Genomic DNA, 16,424 nt, shown 5'->3' with positions numbered 1-16,424 from the left:
CTCAAGTGCCACAGTCAGCCCCTCTTCCCAGAGAATTCTGGCCATTGTAGTTCTGTGAGGGGAATAGGGCATCTCCTAACAACTCTCAGCACCCTTCACAAACTACAATTCCCAGGATTCTTTAGGAGAAGCCATGGCTGTTTAAAGTGGAATAAATGTCTAGTGTGGATATGGCCAGGGACAACTTTGGTTTAAATTTCGTTGGGAGGCTACATGTTTCTGCTGTAGAGTAAAAAGGTGGTATTGTTAGCAATGTTTTCCTTTTGCAAAGGGAAGGAGTTTTCCCTCTGCCCAGTGCCCACTTACCTAATTTGTTCCCCCTCCCCATTCCTCACATGATTGCGCAGGAGTAAATCTCATTGAACTAATTGATACAAGTGATCAAACCTGCCCTCCCCTCCTCCTCCCTCCTTGCCACCACTCACCATATGCTCAGAGGCACATGTTACCAAATTCTTCCAAGCTACACAGGAAGTGGATTGGACTGTGAAAGACAACCCAAATTGTGTTTGCATTTTTGCAAATTTGTAGAGCAGTACAATATCTCACAGAGGAGGTCAGGTCTCTTGCTCCCTTGGTGCATTCACTATTGCTGCCCAATTTCCCTCCTTTTTAAAGTTTGATAGACGTATCTGTGGGCTATAGCTACGTCCTTAAACTGCAAGGGGTTTTTTTGCCTATTATATACATCTTATAAATAAGTTAAAAAAATATGGATAAGCAAATAATCATATATCCTAGTACTGACCTTAGTTAGTTCTCTGACCGCTGGTCATTATTCAGGCAACTTGTCACCATCCATCCACAAGGAATAAGTATCAGAAGGCACAGGAGAACCCAAAGGTCTGCAAAATACAAGTTGGAAGAGAAGGCTCTGAAATAGCCCTATGAGGAATGAGCATGCTCATTGGACATGGAATTCTGACTGACTGTTTAGGGGGACGGTATGGAAAACTGGTTCAGGAAATGGAATGGAGCACCAGCACCCTGGAAGAAGATATAGATAACTGTCTGGAACCCCGAATAGAAGCAATTCACACTACAGTATTTTGTTGCAGTCCCCACTTATTTGTATACAATGTAATGCTTCAGCATAGTTCCATAACTTGGAAGCTGTTATGGGCAGAGCTTGGAAAAGTTACTTTTTTGAACTACAACTCCCATCAGCCCCAGCCAGCATGGCCACTGGATTGGGCTGATGGGAGTTGTAGTTCAAAAAAAGTAACTTTTCCAAGCTCTGGATGGCTGGATGATAGCAACTGGAGTCCAACCATTTGTGAGGGGATCAGATTGTGTGGGTAAATGTACTTCTGACTCCCTGAATCTGTCTGGAGAATGGAGTAGCCCTGGCAGTGCAAAAGATGGCCATCCATGCTTTATAACATATAGCAGAGTGGTGTGAGATTTGTCCAGATCAGTTTTGTTGTGTGACTTAAGAGTTCCTCCACACAGCAGTTACCTTTGCCATTCGTACATAAATGCTTGCTTCACGAAATACGCCTTTGAACACACTAGGTGTGTGTACTGTGTAGGTGCTGAAGACACTGCTTAGAGATTTTTGAAATATTAAATGGTATATAAATGCTTATAAGTAAATAAAATGTATGCATCTGCAATTGTCATTTTGTGTGTGTTTTTGAGGCTATCACTGCGGTGCATTCAGCAAACACAATTGTCGTGTAAAGTATGAAGTTTCCCTTAGAGGAATTTCATACTTTAAATAGTTTAAATTGAATAAATAAATGAAACACTTCTCCATTCAAAATGTATCCCCTGCAGACAGAAAGCTGGCATATCGGAGAGAAGAGCTTAGGCTTTACTTGGGATTGGATGCAGGAGATAAAACAAACAAATCCAGTTCTGCCAAGTGGTGCTTGTTGATTCCCCCCTGCCCAATTTTTTCCACCTCTGAAGAGGCCTTGATGCTGAAGTAGGGTGAGAAAACTCAACAGTGCCTTCTTTGAAAGCTGAGATACCTTCAACCCGAGGCCTCTTGAGGAAAAGAGCAGTGGCCTGTTCTGAAGCAGCATCCATGTCATATCACCACAACAACGGGTCAGACGACGCAAATCATAATGTTTGCTTTAATACTGTTTGGGGAAGGAGCATCAGTATGTGAGTCATTACCCTTTCTCTGTACCGTTTTCTGTAGTCATCCGGAAGTCTCCATTCTACCACCTAATAAAAGTAGCCCGTTGGAAAGATTTGTCAAAGAAACAAAAGCTCCTTACTAAAAAGGAAGGGACAATTAGTGTTTACTGCTGCAGGGCAAGAACTAACGACCAACACTAATGGAGCAATACTGTAGAAGATGCTGGATCTGGCAAGAAGAAAAACCCTGTGGGGATTTTGGCCTCCTCCCCTCTTAGTTGAGAAGGGATATTAAAAAAAAAAAAGTCACCGCTTGAAATAAATGTCAGAAAGTTGTAATTTGTGCACCTTTGACCCAAATAACAAATGTTGTAGATTAAGGGGAAAATACAAATTGTCTTAACACCGTATAGCAATTAACCCAATTTATTAGAAACTGGGAACAATACTCCTCATTATCTAACCTTTTACAATTTAACTGCTACTGAAAAGGCTTCTGTGTGGCCGGAGGTGATTGCTGCTTGGTTTTGATATTATTTTGAAGATGTGAGAGAAAGTGGCGGTGGGGTGTGTGTGATTCTATTTTACTCTTTATCATCTAAATCTTGCTGAACCCAGAGGAGCTACAACGTTTAGCATCCAGATACCAAAAGAAAGGGGAGGTGGAAAGTTCTTGCAAAAAAACCCACGAACCTTCAGAAGCTCTGATGCTTCAAAGCAGGAACAATGGAGCATGTGTGTTGATTTGGGCTTTGTAGTAAACAAATAGGTACAGTGGCTGTGGACATTTTAAACAACCTCATTTGCTAAGCATTCATCTTGGGTTGTAAGGGACTGGGTTATCAATGGCTTTTTCAGAGATGAATATTTTAGCTGGAGAACTTGGACCGTTTGCTTCCTCACCGCACACACCCCATTTTGTAGGTTATAGTGGAATAAACAATGCTGGAATTTCAGCACACACTGTCCATTTTTCACAGTTGAGACCTCAAGATGCTCAGTTGGATAATTACAATTTATGACCTCCCAATAAACTCTCACTGAAGTTCAGCGGTGTAGTGATTCTGATTCTATTACATTTCCAGCATTAGAGATAAAGGCCAATTTCCTATTTGGAACTTCAGTTCCAGTGCCTGGCAATAGACAACTTGGCAGATGGGTACTATATTGTGCAGTCTTACATGGCCACCATTGTTAATAAGGTAGAAAGGGGGCTTCATGATCTGCACCCATCTCTTTGCATGTTTCTTGTGTTCATCCTGCATAAATGTCAACTTGATTTTATGTAGCCTTCAAAACAAGCGCAGCCCATAAATCTATCTAGTTCAGGGGTGGAGAACTTGTGGCCTTCCAGATGTCATTGGACTCCAATTCCCATCAACCCCAATCATCATGGCCAATGACCCAGAATCATGGGAGGTGTAGTCCAAGAACATCTGGAGGGCCACAGGTTCTTCACCCTGAACCAGTCCAACACTCCCATTTTCAGCACAGCTGTGGCTACTTTGATGTTTCTGGGAAGCCCAAGAGCAAGGCATAAAGGTTTACTACCCATAAACATAGAGGTCTCCTAGAGCTTTCATGGCTGATAACTATTGGTAGACCTACATGCCATTAATGCGTCTAATCCTATTCGGAATCCATCTAAGTTTTTGTTTTTGCTTTGGTTTGAGTACCAGTGTCGGCTCAAGTCTCAGTTCTGTTCTCAAGAATTCAGAATAATCCACAATGTATGATAATGATAGAAATTCAAAAATCTCCTCTGCTCAGTATTCAAGAGTACATAGGTGATAGGAAGCTGCCTTATACTGAGTCACGCCATTGGTCCGTCTAGCTTAATATTGTCTACACTGACTGGCAGCAGCACCAAGGGTTTCAGATGTGGGACATTCCCAGCCCTAACTGGAGATGCCAAGGGTTGAACCTGGGATTTCCTGCATGCAGCACAGACATTCTACCACTGAGCTATAACCCTAAACAACATCACCTACTTGGAGTGTCTCCTCCTATCAAGACGATCCCTACCACGATCAGTAGAGGGTTTTTTGGGGGGAAACAACCCTCCAACTGAAGAGGGCTGCTTTTAATCCACAACCCTTAGTGTGGCATTCAGAGTAACAGCTTTGTTAGCACTCAGGAAGGTGATTGACAGCCTTTCTGTTTATTGCACTTTGCAGGCAAGCACCAAAACTGTGAGGTTTATCAAGATCATGGTGGGCCCACCCATGTACCATGTGCTATATTTGGCTTGGTGGGCTACAAGTTACATGTGTGGCCATTAGATGCAAAATACTAAATAAAATAAAACAACAGAACATCTGCGAGCCAAGCAAGCAAACTGTCACCACTGGTGACAACTCATAGTCTTTTCAGTTTGTTCTGTTTTCTTCCCTGGTTTAGTATCATCATTCTGAAAATAATTTAAACATAGGCTGTTAATATTCATTAATTTAACTCTTCAGTGCCTTCAGCAGCATCCCTGCATTAATGATACCTTCTTCCAGGAGCATTTTAAATTGACCTTATTCTTATGGAAATGTGATCGCCCATTAATCTAAGAGGATGGATTAGAGTCTACTGTAAACCCAGCTGTTCTACCTGTGAACTTGCTCAATGTTTCTTATTGTTGACAGCTCAAACACGCCCATAACTACTCATGCAAACAGACAATCTCTTACAGAGGTAGCAGGAAGTGATACCAAAAAGTGGTATTTTTGAGAAAATTAACTGCTAGAGGTTGCTTTTTTCATTTTTACGCAAGTGATCTATAGACAGTGGCTGGTTTTCTCTTCCGTGATGTTGTTTTTCTTTCGCTTTGATAGGATTAAAGGCTGGTGGGAGAAGGATTAAATATCTGCAAAGGATAAGTTCATTAAATCGAGAGATTGAGCACACAGCTCACATTTGAAGCCAACACCTGTGCTAATTTTGATAACTATTTGCCATGCAATCTGTTGCCGTATACTCTTGAGTTGTTTGAAAAGAAAATACACAGTTGGCTGTTGACCCAAGGCGTGAGCTCAGCTTTCTCCTGAATCTTCAGCTTGCATGACAGATGCACATGTTGGCTAACTGAACGCTGGTTCAACCATCAGCCTCACTTTTACCGCTGTGTTTCAGATACGCTACCTGTTTTTAAAAAATAAAAAATAAATAAAGTATCAGATATGTGGATACTATTTTTTTTTAAATTTTGTAGGTTTCCATATCTTGCTTTTTGGCTTGCATCCTCAAAGCAGTTCACAACAAGATTACATGGATGCAATTAAAACTAGTACTGTTGCAAAAGTATCTTTATTTTCCAGCCATTTCCTCATCAATTAATGAGGCTTTGTGTTTGAATGTTATCAGGTGACCGAGGGGTTTGGGGACGTTCTTTCTTTCATTCCACAAATCACATCTTCGATTTGATAGGAATGCGATCAGAAGCTTGAGGGGCTTCCACATAGGAGGTAACCTGAAACTATGGCACTGTAACATCTTTTTTTTAAAATTGGTCTTCTTTGCTCTTTGCACTGCTGAGTAAGTTTTGTACATCATAGCCTCTGAAATTTTATCAATCCACTGCTGTTCAGAAAGGTTGCTTCAGAGACCCCCCAGTTATGTGCTAAATGCATCTTTGCTGCCATATACAATTACTTACGAAGATCTTTGTACAGGAATCCAGGGTTATTAGGTACAAAATGATGAAGTATAGTTTTAGGAGTTACATGCAATTTAATTGGGAGGGAAACTCACTTTCCGGAGCTCTTGAATGTTTGGATATTCCCATCAAAGGAGAAAATTAAAAAAAAAAATTGAAAGAGTGATCAATTTGATGCTGAGCAGGTTATACATACTTTAATTACAAGATCTGAACAGGGTGGTTTATAATAGATGCTATTGGAGGTCATTGATTAATAGTGTCGCCATAAGTCATAATCGACTTGAAGGCATATAACAACAAGACAAAAATAAAATAGTTACGAATTCATCTGTCCACAGCCCTTCTGACAATACTGACTTTAGTTTGTATGCATTAGGTGCAGCCTTGCAGGCCAGTGGAGGTTGTCCCATTAGGGCAGGTGGGGCATTGCCCCAACAACCCTCAGTCAGCTTCCACCTGCCTGCCTTCTTAGTTACAAGCAGACCAGGTTGTAGTGCTGCCTGTCACCTTCCTTGCACTTTATCTCAGCATTGCTCTTCTGGAACTCACCAGGGAGGAGAATGAGGACAGAAGTAGAATTAATTGGTTCTGTTTGTCATTGGCTCTGGCTCCACCGTGTTTTTGTCTCCCTGCCTCCCGCCTTACCAGCCTCAGTGGGCACCAGGCACCACTGTTGTCCCACGTCCTGAGAACTTTGTGTTATGCTTCCTTTATGTTTGTGCTAACTGATAAGGTTGCAAAAGGGGTTCAGAAATTGTGTCACTAATCTCCTTCCAAAGACTTGGCTAAGTCATTCTCCCATGCCTGATTATTAAAGGGAAGGCATTCATCATGGCAGACTATAATAATAATAATAATAATAATAATAATAATAATAATAATAATAATTCTTACATTTAAACCCCATCTTACTTTCATTGTGAACCCAAGGTGGCATACATGTGGTTCCCAGGTGGTCTTTCATGTAGGCACTGACCATACCCAGACCTGCTTAGCTTCAGCAGGGTGGTGGCTTCATGTGCCTTTCAGACCAAAGCCATAGTACTCCTAGTGCTATGTTCTGTTTATTTAACACATTTGTATTAAGTTTCCCATTGCTTGTGACTAATTTTTAAAAATAACAATAGATTAGTGAAATAAGCCCTTTAGTTAAAGTTGAATTTTGTATGGAAAATTGATATATAGTGCTGTTTTTGGCCACAAATCAGGTGCTGGTACTCACATTTTGATAAAAGTACTGTGGGTGCCAGCACCCAGTGGTCACCATAGGCATCCAGAAAAGAGGTGCTGATACTCTGTACCTGTGAGTACCATCACAAAAAACCTATGACTGGTTTAAAAAGTGAACATATATGGGGCAGGCCACAGGTGAAATGGGATGTTCAAACCACTCTTGGTTCCCATTTTCCAGGTGCTTCCTGGGCTCAGTTCAAAGTACTGGGTGTGTGGGGGTGGGGTGGGGCTTCACGAGAGCCTCTCCACACATTGAAAGAAGATGGGAGAGATTTTGTGTAGAAGAGGTCCCACCATGCTCCCCTATACAGGGGAAAGCCCCTGGCCAAATCTGTCCTTGTGTGGAAGAGCCCTACACACATACCAGGGCTGGAATACCCTCTCAGCCATGACTCTTACTGTGTGCTTGGGCCAGCCACTGTCTCTCAGCTTACCCTGCCTCACACGGTTGCTGTGAAGATAAACTGTGGTGTGAGAACACCACTTTGAGCTCCTTGGAGGAAAGGTGGCATATAAATGTAAATAAAATCAACAAGAATGCCACATTTGCCCTTGAGTAAAACTCCTTCAGCAACAATGCTGAACAAGGACCACTACTTTCTGTCTAGCACCCCCTACTGGTTCAGGTAACTAACTACAGGCATTGTTGTAGTTAGTTACCTGAACCAGATCATTCCAACACTTTCACAGACTGTTCAGCTAACCCTAGAAGATTTTCTACATAAAGCGACCAATATCACTTGATTCCTTCTGGGCTGGTAGGTCCTAATTGCTTGTCCTGCCAACACGTGTGTGTGTGTGTGTATGCCTGCACATGTCACAAGCTTCCCTGTCCATAATAACATAGGAGGCTGCCTTAATACAAGGCTGCGTACACACCATACATTTAAAGCACATGGCTTTCCCCAAAGAATCCTGGGAGCTGTAGTTTACCTCTCATAGAGCTACAGTTTCCAGCATCCTTAACAAACCACAGTTCCAAGGATTCTTCTGGGGGGAAGTCATGTGCTTTAAATGTATGGTGTGTTCCGGTTGTGGTTGGTGAGACAGTGTTGCATACCTGGCTTCTGGAGAGTGTGTGTTGCAGCCAGTTACCAAGAAGGTGAGGAGTGAGGTTTGGGCACGGTGATGGGGCCAGTCTTCCAATCTTGCCTTGGCGGTCTCCCCGTTGGTAATTAGTGATGTTCGGTGTCCAGAAATCAGGTACGCAATGCTGCCCCATCTTCGGTGTCCCACCGATGGGTACTGGCGTATACACAGTTGTGGACCACCAGGGACCACTCCACTGTCCCCTTGGCTTCTGTCCTGTATGCAGGTTCAGGTGCCTGGTCAACTGAATTGGCTGAGGAAGAAGGGCTGGGAGACAAGCCAAATGAGGAACAGTTGGGGAGAGGCCCAGCTGTTGGTAGGAAGCCTTCAGAGGCCCAGAGAATAGAAGGCCTGACCAAAGGTGAGGGAGGTCTTCAGCCTGAGAGGGGGAAGGGCTGCCAGAGACCTTGAAGGGCTGGAGGGTATAGGATGAGGGGTGAGGCCTCAGCCTAACCTCCCCCCCTCCCAGGGACTGTGAAGGGATCCTCACTGAGGAAGTGTGGAGTGATGTACCCGTCTGTCCCCAATAAAGTATAAGAAGCCAAGCTATCCTAGGATTGTGATTTTTTTTCTTTTTGTTTATTACCAGAGGGAGATTTGGCATGGACACCCAGCAAGAGCCTAACAGGCCACTGGTCCTGTCTTGCTCAGTATTGTTAACACTGACTGGCAGTGGCTCCCCAGGATTTGAGACAGAAGACATTCCCAGCCCTTCCCAGAGGTGCCAGGGGTTTAACCTCGTTCATGCAAAACAGATGCTCTACCCATGAACTACAGACATTCTCAGTGACACAGAGCGCAAAGCTCCTGAGCTTTTGTGCTGGAGTCACTGTTTTGAGCCCACTGACGCCATACTTGTGGGTTTGCAGTTGGTCAGCTTTCACGTGGACGTGCTGTGACCCTTCCACGGTCTATACATGTGGCAATTGTGACTGCAGCCATTGTTTTGGGGGTATGGGTGTGTGTGACCACTGCTACCATGTACATGGTAGTAGCCTCACATTTAGCCCCACACACACACACACTGAGGCACAGTCCTCAGAGACGGCAACTCTGCAGGAATGGATCCTGGCCACAAGCCCAGGAGGCGCTGTCCAGGCGCTTGCTTGGTGTGTGCCCATGTGGGCTGCGCTGAATGCAAACGATCCCTCAGTTTTGCAGGGGTGGCTGAAGCCATTCACGTAAAATAATGAGTAGCCAGTGTATTTTGTGGCATGCTTAGTGGCCACATATTACCTTCACACAGCTTTTTACTGCTCCCCGTTTTCTGTCGACTCCTCATTCTCCCCCCTGTCCCTTTTCCGACCGTTGGGAACAGAAGTGGCATCCTTCAGCAGGCACAGATTCTTTTGCTACATCTGCTCAACCCTCCTCCCCTCTGCCTTCCTTTTTGTCAAATCCAGGGCTTCTAAAACACAGCTTATTTTTAAATCAATCTTGGGCCGAGCAGCTAGCAAAGCAGAGTGTTAATTGGGTCCAGTGGAATCCCCTTTCCCGTGGGGCTCCTTTGGAAGGGAGCGTCGCAGGGGTGGGAGGGGGGAGGAGGGAAGAAAACACATGCGAGCAAGCCACAAAAAAACCCTAAGCGGAGAAGACCTGGAGGCTTCTGTGTGTGATGCTGGTGGGAAAAGAAGAGGGAGAAAGGAAGGGGGGAAGGTGGTGCTTCTTCCACACCTCCTGTCCAATTCGGGGAAAACTCTTTTGCCTACCCTGCCGCAAAGAGCGTTTAAGGCAAAAGGGGTGGGGAGAAGCCTCTATAGTCTGCAAAAGACTGGTTTTGCAGATCTTTCCCTTTTCAAACTCCTGCTCCAGAGGGCAATTTGCTATGCCTATCCTTGTCAGGCTTGTTCTGCTACTAATTCCATATGTATGTCACATAGGAACTCTCTACCACCACCACCCCGCTGCTTCCCTCTCCTCCCTCTCATCCATCCATTTGCTTCCCCTCCCCCTCCTAAAGACAGATCTCTCTCCCCCCCCTTCCCCTCATGGGAAGCGTGGAAGCAGGGAAATCCAAACTTTAAACAGCCCATGCATTGTCTGAAGACGAGTCTCAGTTAGCGCTTATCGCTATGCCATTCCCTTGTTGTTGCTTTTTCCCCTCCCCTCATACTCTCTCTCTTTCTCTATTTATGACACAAAGCTTTTGAAAGAAAACTAAGACCGGGGCCCGTTCTTTTCGCTTTCCCTCGTTACCGTGGCAGCGTGCGTCTCCCTGCCTGCCGAAGAATGAGGCAAGCTGGCAGCTCTGGTTTCTGCTCGCTGCTTTTGGGATTATGGGAGAGGAGTCCTCAGAGAAGCGTTTACAGCAAGGATACCCTACTGAGTTTAGAAGGCTTGTTATGTGTTACTTATTCCGGCTAAGAGGTGAGAGCTTCTCTAAATGGCTTTCTTTCCCTCCGTTTCTTCTCTGGGAAAAGTCTTACGTGCATTGTTCTGTTGCTAGAGCTTGCTGTTAATTAGCCCATGAGAGAGAAAGAGAAGAGTGTATTAGGTGGACTTTTTAAGTCTTGCAAATAATACATCCTTCATACCTTGCATCCAGAACGGATGGTTGTTCTGACACAGTTGCGCCCCGGGTATCACAAGCGTTTTTCAATAGCACAAACATCGTGAAATGATCACAAGTGAAAAGAAAAAATAGTGCTTCATTTTCTTGTTCTCATTTTTGCAATCCCAAGGCATAAACATACATATTCTACCATGTGGAGTTGTTTGTGCGGTATTGTGTGAGACGAGAGAGATCAAGAGAGAGAGAGATCTGCAGAGAAGGGGTGGATATTATCTATATAGCTGATAGTTTAAAAAAGACAAGGAAGAAAAGAAGCAGGAGCAAGCAGTGTGGATGGTTTTCATCCCTTTTATGGTAAAGCTTGATATCCTCAACAGCTCTTGTAAGGTAAGGACATCTTAGTTTAGAAGGTCCCAAGTTTAAGAATTGCCCATTTGAATGAGCAGTCTGTGCTGTGGCAAGTTAGAGTAAAGAGCTCAGGGCAACCTCTCAGCTCTGTAGAAACAACTGATTCAGTTTGTCTCGTGCTGCCTGTTGGTTGACGTTTTGAAAAAGCCTGTGATGCTTCAGTGCATTTACTCATGAGTAAGGGATGCCTTCTGACAGATGTGTTTTCACCCAACGTTGAGAAAATACACTTATGCTGGGCCTGTGTTGTGAAATGTGCTCTGTGTGTTTTTGCAGGGCTTGTGCCTTTAAAAGACTATCTTCCCCAGACATTCATGTGGAAGAGGGACACGTGCCAAAAATACATGCATGCAAACACTTTGGTCCTGGGGTTCGGCCTGTGTATTTTGTGCTTGGGTATCGTTACAGAAGTACAAAACTGTATTTTGTGAGACATCCCTAATGGGCAAAGCACACACGATTTTCAATGATGTGTTGCTTATCCTTGTTGTTTTCGTTTCATTTCAGTTTGTTCCCTTCCTTCTGTTGTTGCTCTTGTTAAACAAAGTGTAGCAACAGAGGCTGCAGCCTGCCTTGGAAGACTGAGGCAGGAGTGTTTAGGAAAAGAGCTTTAAACAACTGCTTCATTGTCTCCACAGATTAAAAATTGCTTGTGGGAGCAGGCATGGTGATGATTTTTATTTGGAAAACAAGATCAGAGAGAGTTAACAGCCCTCCACACCAATCCTTCTGCTGCAGATTGCATTGCAGCTTCCACTGTTGATTAAAAGCAGCTGAGTAAAAATGTAACATGCTAATCATTGTTGGGTGTGTTTTGGCCCTCTGCCATGAATTACTTTGGCCATGTTGATCTCAGCCTTACCTACCTCACCAGGTTGCTGGAAGGATAAAATCCCGAATAATCTGTGTAGATCCTCCTGAGCTCCTTGGAGGAAGTTAATAGCATACAAATTGCAGCCCCTGCAAGCCTATGTTAGTGGTTTCTGGCACGCTGATTGCTTGGAAGAAGTAAAAAAACCCAAATCAAACCAGTTCTTTCCCAATTTTACAAGTGTTTTCCTGCCTGATCTTCTGGAATCAATTCTTCCTTACCAGGGGTGGCCAGGCGAGTGGATATTTACAAGTCAGCTTTAACGCTTATAGAGTTTATATGTTTTCCTAAAGTTTGGTTTTGATGTTGATATCTGTCCAGAGCCCTTATGAGGTGGCTATGGATCCTATTAGAAAGAAATATATAGTGAGGTATTGTCCATACAGCCTACGGTTCAGAGTTTATTCTACATTTATTTTTTTTATTCGACATTGTACCATTCATGCTTGGGAAACTTCTTTGGTGGGAAAGTATTGAACCGTGTGTGGAAGAAATTCTTGTCCAGTTGTGACCTGTATGTGTAGACGTTGGAGAATTCTGTTGGAAACAGAAATGGAAGTGGAAATTCCCGCAATTCACATGTTTGTCCAAGGTCAAGAACAAAAATCAGATAAGTGAATACAAACAGTATTCATTATGGTTTGTTTTAATCTGCAAATGGTAACGTAAATAATTAACATTATTTTCACCATTGTTTTTGACGTTTCCCTTCCATTGAAATGTATTGAAGTGAATAACATAATCCCTTATTTATTTGTTTGTTTGTTTATTTCCTGCCCTTCCTCCCAGTAGGAGCCCAGGGCAGCAAACAAAAGCACTAAAAACACCCTAAAACATCATAAAAACAGACTTTAAAATATATTACATAAAATATATTAAATTAATTACATTTGTTTCGACCATAGCCAGTGTGTGTTGAACTATGACTTGGGAGACCAGGGTTTGAATCCCCACTCTGCTATGAAGCTCAGTGGGTGACCTTGGGTCAGTCACTGTCTCTCAGCCTAACCCACCTCACAGGGTTGTTGTGAGGATAAAATAGGGAGAACCATGTACATCATCTTGAGCTCCTTGGAGGAAAGGTAGGATATAAATATAATAAATAGTGGATGGTGAGATGAATTATGTAATTTTTAGTGGAAGCTGAATTGTAGCAGAATGGAAATAGCGCTGATTGTGACAAACCCATGACAGGAATCGTTGCATCCTTACATCCCTACTTGTATGTAACAGCTAATTAGGCTTTGTGTAAAGTAGCACACTGGTGGATGTTTAAAATATGCACACTTTTTGCGTGTATTTGCGCATGTGCCGTTGTTTAAAAAAAGTAACATAGGTGATGAAAGTCAAAGGGGAGATCATTGGTTTTTTCCAAATTACTCTCCAATATCAGAAGCAAAAGGGGAAAAATATATTTTATCTGCTACAGCACACCAGCTGTGCAATGAAAAGGGTAGAGTGAATCTCTTTATGCTAAACCAGCCTTTCCCAACTAGTGGGCCACCAGATGTTGTTGGACCACAACTCCCATCAGCCTCAGCCAGCATTGCCAATGGTCAGGAAAGATGGGAATTGTGGTCCAACAACATCTGGTGGCCCACTAGTTGGGAAACGCTGTGCTAAACCAAGCATTCACAGATTCTAACTTGGTCCTGTATTAATCAAGACTTTTGCTTGGCAGAAGCCTCATAGGTTCACAACCTTTTTGTACCTTTTGTGGATGTCCTTTCTTTTTTCAGTAGGGAGCTTCTGGGTGGTGCCTAAATACTAAAGAGTGAGGGGATCAGGCTCCTCCCTCACATGTTCAGTGTAGGTGTGAGTGTGGTTTCAGGGTCACGCACACTAGTTCCATCCCCACTGCTGCACTTGGCTGCCATGCATCCTGCAAGAACTGTGTGTGTGTCACACTCTGAGCTTGCCAACATACACACGCATGTAGGTCCTCTAATGATGCATGTCAAATATGCAAACATTGAAGCCTGGGCCACTAGGCACACAGGAAGGGCTGGAAGCAGAGCATAATGTCTAGTATGTGTGAGGTGCCAGGTTCAATCCTCCGTGTCTCCAGGTAAGGCCAGGAGAGACCTGTGCCTGACCTATTGGAGAGCTGCTGCCAGTCAGTGTAGACAATACTGATCTCGATGGACCAATGCTCTAAAGCAGTATAAGGCAGCTTCCTATGCCCCTACGTTCATCTGTTTTGCTAGATTTTTCTTCAGTATTTTGCAGGTGTCAGTCAGCAACTATGTACAGTTTGAACTATATTTGGGATAAAGGAGCTTCATTGGCTCTTTGAAATTTGCTTAAAAGCTCCATGTGGAAATGCATCCCTTTTCAGATCAACTCCTTTAAGACAAGCAGGAGAAAATCCAGCTGAGCAGCCTCCTTTCCTAGTCTGACTTTGCCTCGTATCTTGCTTATATGCAGGCTTTAAATAAGTGGAAAGTTGACCAAAAGCCCAGTGATTAGGGGAAAGCTCTCATCTGCGGTACTTTCAAAATCCAAGGTATGAAGGGGAAGACAGTCCCCTCTGAAGGGCACCCGAGTCTTGTCACTGTTGTTAAGGATGCATGCACAAAACTAGGAGGTAGTTTTTCTGATTTCTTCTCTTCTAGGGAACGAACATGACAAAAGAGCTGTGAAGGTTTGCTAGGGATTAGCAATGCATTAATATCAGAAGCCTTTTCTCTCAATGTGCAGTAGCACCACTTTCCATATTTGTGGCATCATCCTACCGATGTAATCCACCCACGCTCAACCCTTTGGTCACCTGGCGAATGATGCTGGCAAGCTGTTGCTCTTTCTCAAGGGCAGGGTCTGAGGATCACTGGTGATTCATGCTAGGGTCTGTTCTGTCCAAGACCAGTATGCTACATTGGCTCTCCAGTCTGGGGCAAAAATTCTGGGAATTTGTTGAGGATGAAATGGGAGGCATGCAATACTACAGAGATGCTGGTAGTATTGGCGTGGCACATCTTGGGACTTCAGCAGGGACAGGGCAGAACCGTGCTGCAGCTAGACTGCATTGGCTGTACAAGAGGGATGGGGGACTGGATCCGCCCGGTGACGATCAGCTGATAAGAAGTACTTGCAAAACCCACTTTTGACAACGAGCCACACCTTTACCTGCCCCACACCCGACTTTATATATGACATCAGGTTTAGGGCAGGTGGGCATGGCTTGGGGAAGATGGCTTCGGAGTCCAAATTTAGGACCCCTGCTAGGCCTAATTAGGCATATGGGCTGCAGGTTTCTCACCATTGCTTAGAACTCTGGTATGTTGCCTGTCCCATCCACACCATATATTTACAGTGTATTTAAAATAGATTTAAAGCACCTTGCTTCCACCAAAGAATGCTGGGGACTGTAGTTTACCCCTCAAGGAGCTACAATACCCAGCACCTTTAACAAACTACAGTTCCTAGGATTCTTTGAGGGAAGTCATGTGCTTGAAATATATGGTGTGGATGTGACCTAGGGGCAGTTTCACCATTATCCCGCAGACCGCAGTTTGGCTCACCATGGCGAACATTCCACTGCTTTTCAGCCAGCATGGTAAGAGGAGTCTGAGCTTCCTTTCCAGCTTGTGGCTTGGAAAGGGATTGTCCCTGCAGTTGCATGGCGTTTAGAAGAGCATCATGATAATGGGGAAGAAGTTCTTCACCTGGGGTTGCTGTTTTTGTTACTTGGGTGCCAACTGATGCACTTGGAGCAACTTGGCAGTCTGGCACTGAAACGACCCCTTTCTCCTTGTTTGGAGCTGCAGGATGCGGGGGTGAGAGAAGATGCTTGAGTAATACTGTCTTTTTGCATGTCTGTCCAAAATACCTTGATCTGCATGTGTTGGACAAATGTTGCTGGATTTTGCTCTTCTCCGAATGTTTATTTATTTATTTATTTAATTACATTTCTAGACCGCCCTATAGCAGAAAGCTCTCAGGGCGGTGTACAACAAATATGTTGCAGTGTAGTTCTCAGCTGTTTAAAAGATGGATTTATTTGAGAGAAAATACAGGGTTAAATAGGTATTTTTGAGATGATTGTTTAAAAAAATGCAGATAAGCGGGGAATGAAATGGAGCTATGGTCAAAAACATACAAGTGAAACAGATCAGATATAGATTTGTCCATCTTTAACAGGGTCAGTTCCTGTGTTGTGCTAGCCTGAAGAGACCCCCTGAGTGCTTCCAAAGCCCAGTGCAGCTGGGGAGAGGATTAGGATTGTTCTTGAACTTGTGTGAAAGTGTACCATGAAGTGAAGAACAGTCTGCATTCTGGGAACAGCAGCTTTTGGCTTGGGTCCTTGCAAATATCCACAGGTGACAATAGCAGAGTTTCCACTAGGTTACTCTACTTATCGGATGGTGTGGTAATCATCTATGTGGAGCAAATAATGCATATGGGGATAAAGATCCCTTGAAAAGCAGATTGATGGCGGGGGGTTCCCCAGATTTCTGATGGTTGAGGCACACTTCCCCTCCCCAGCAAGAAAAATAAAAGAGTAGGCAAATTTCACTCTTGCATCTAACAAAGTGTAATTTTAGAACATCTAATATTAAGAATTGCCTACCGTC

The 16,424-nt window shown here is 43.8% G+C and overlaps 1 protein-coding gene across 14 annotated transcripts in view; it reads left to right on the top strand.

The window, feature by feature from the left end:
• Positions 1-16,424, top strand: part of FAT3 (FAT atypical cadherin 3) — a 697,764-nt gene that overhangs the window by 130,687 nt on the left and 550,653 nt on the right. For 6 of the 14 annotated variants that reach the window (XM_061628864.1, XM_061628863.1, XM_061628862.1 and 3 more), the window contains exon 1: positions 9,698-10,426. The exons of 3 other annotated variants lie outside the window; for them this stretch is intronic. The gene's annotated coding sequence lies outside the window, so the exon portion shown is untranslated. Of the gene's footprint in view, positions 1-9,607; positions 9,668-9,697; positions 10,427-10,936; positions 10,959-11,847; positions 12,085-16,424 lie in introns of those variants that run through there. 5 more of the 14 variants (XM_061628856.1, XM_061628855.1, XM_061628867.1 and 2 more) reach the window with 5 other exon arrangements.

Source organism: Rhineura floridana, chromosome 5 (assembly GCF_030035675.1).
Source record: "Rhineura floridana isolate rRhiFlo1 chromosome 5, rRhiFlo1.hap2, whole genome shotgun sequence".
Lineage (NCBI taxonomy): Eukaryota > Metazoa > Chordata > Lepidosauria > Squamata > Rhineuridae > Rhineura > Rhineura floridana.
Note: the sequence above shows the minus strand (reverse complement) of the source record. Positions and strands in the feature narration are given on the sequence as shown.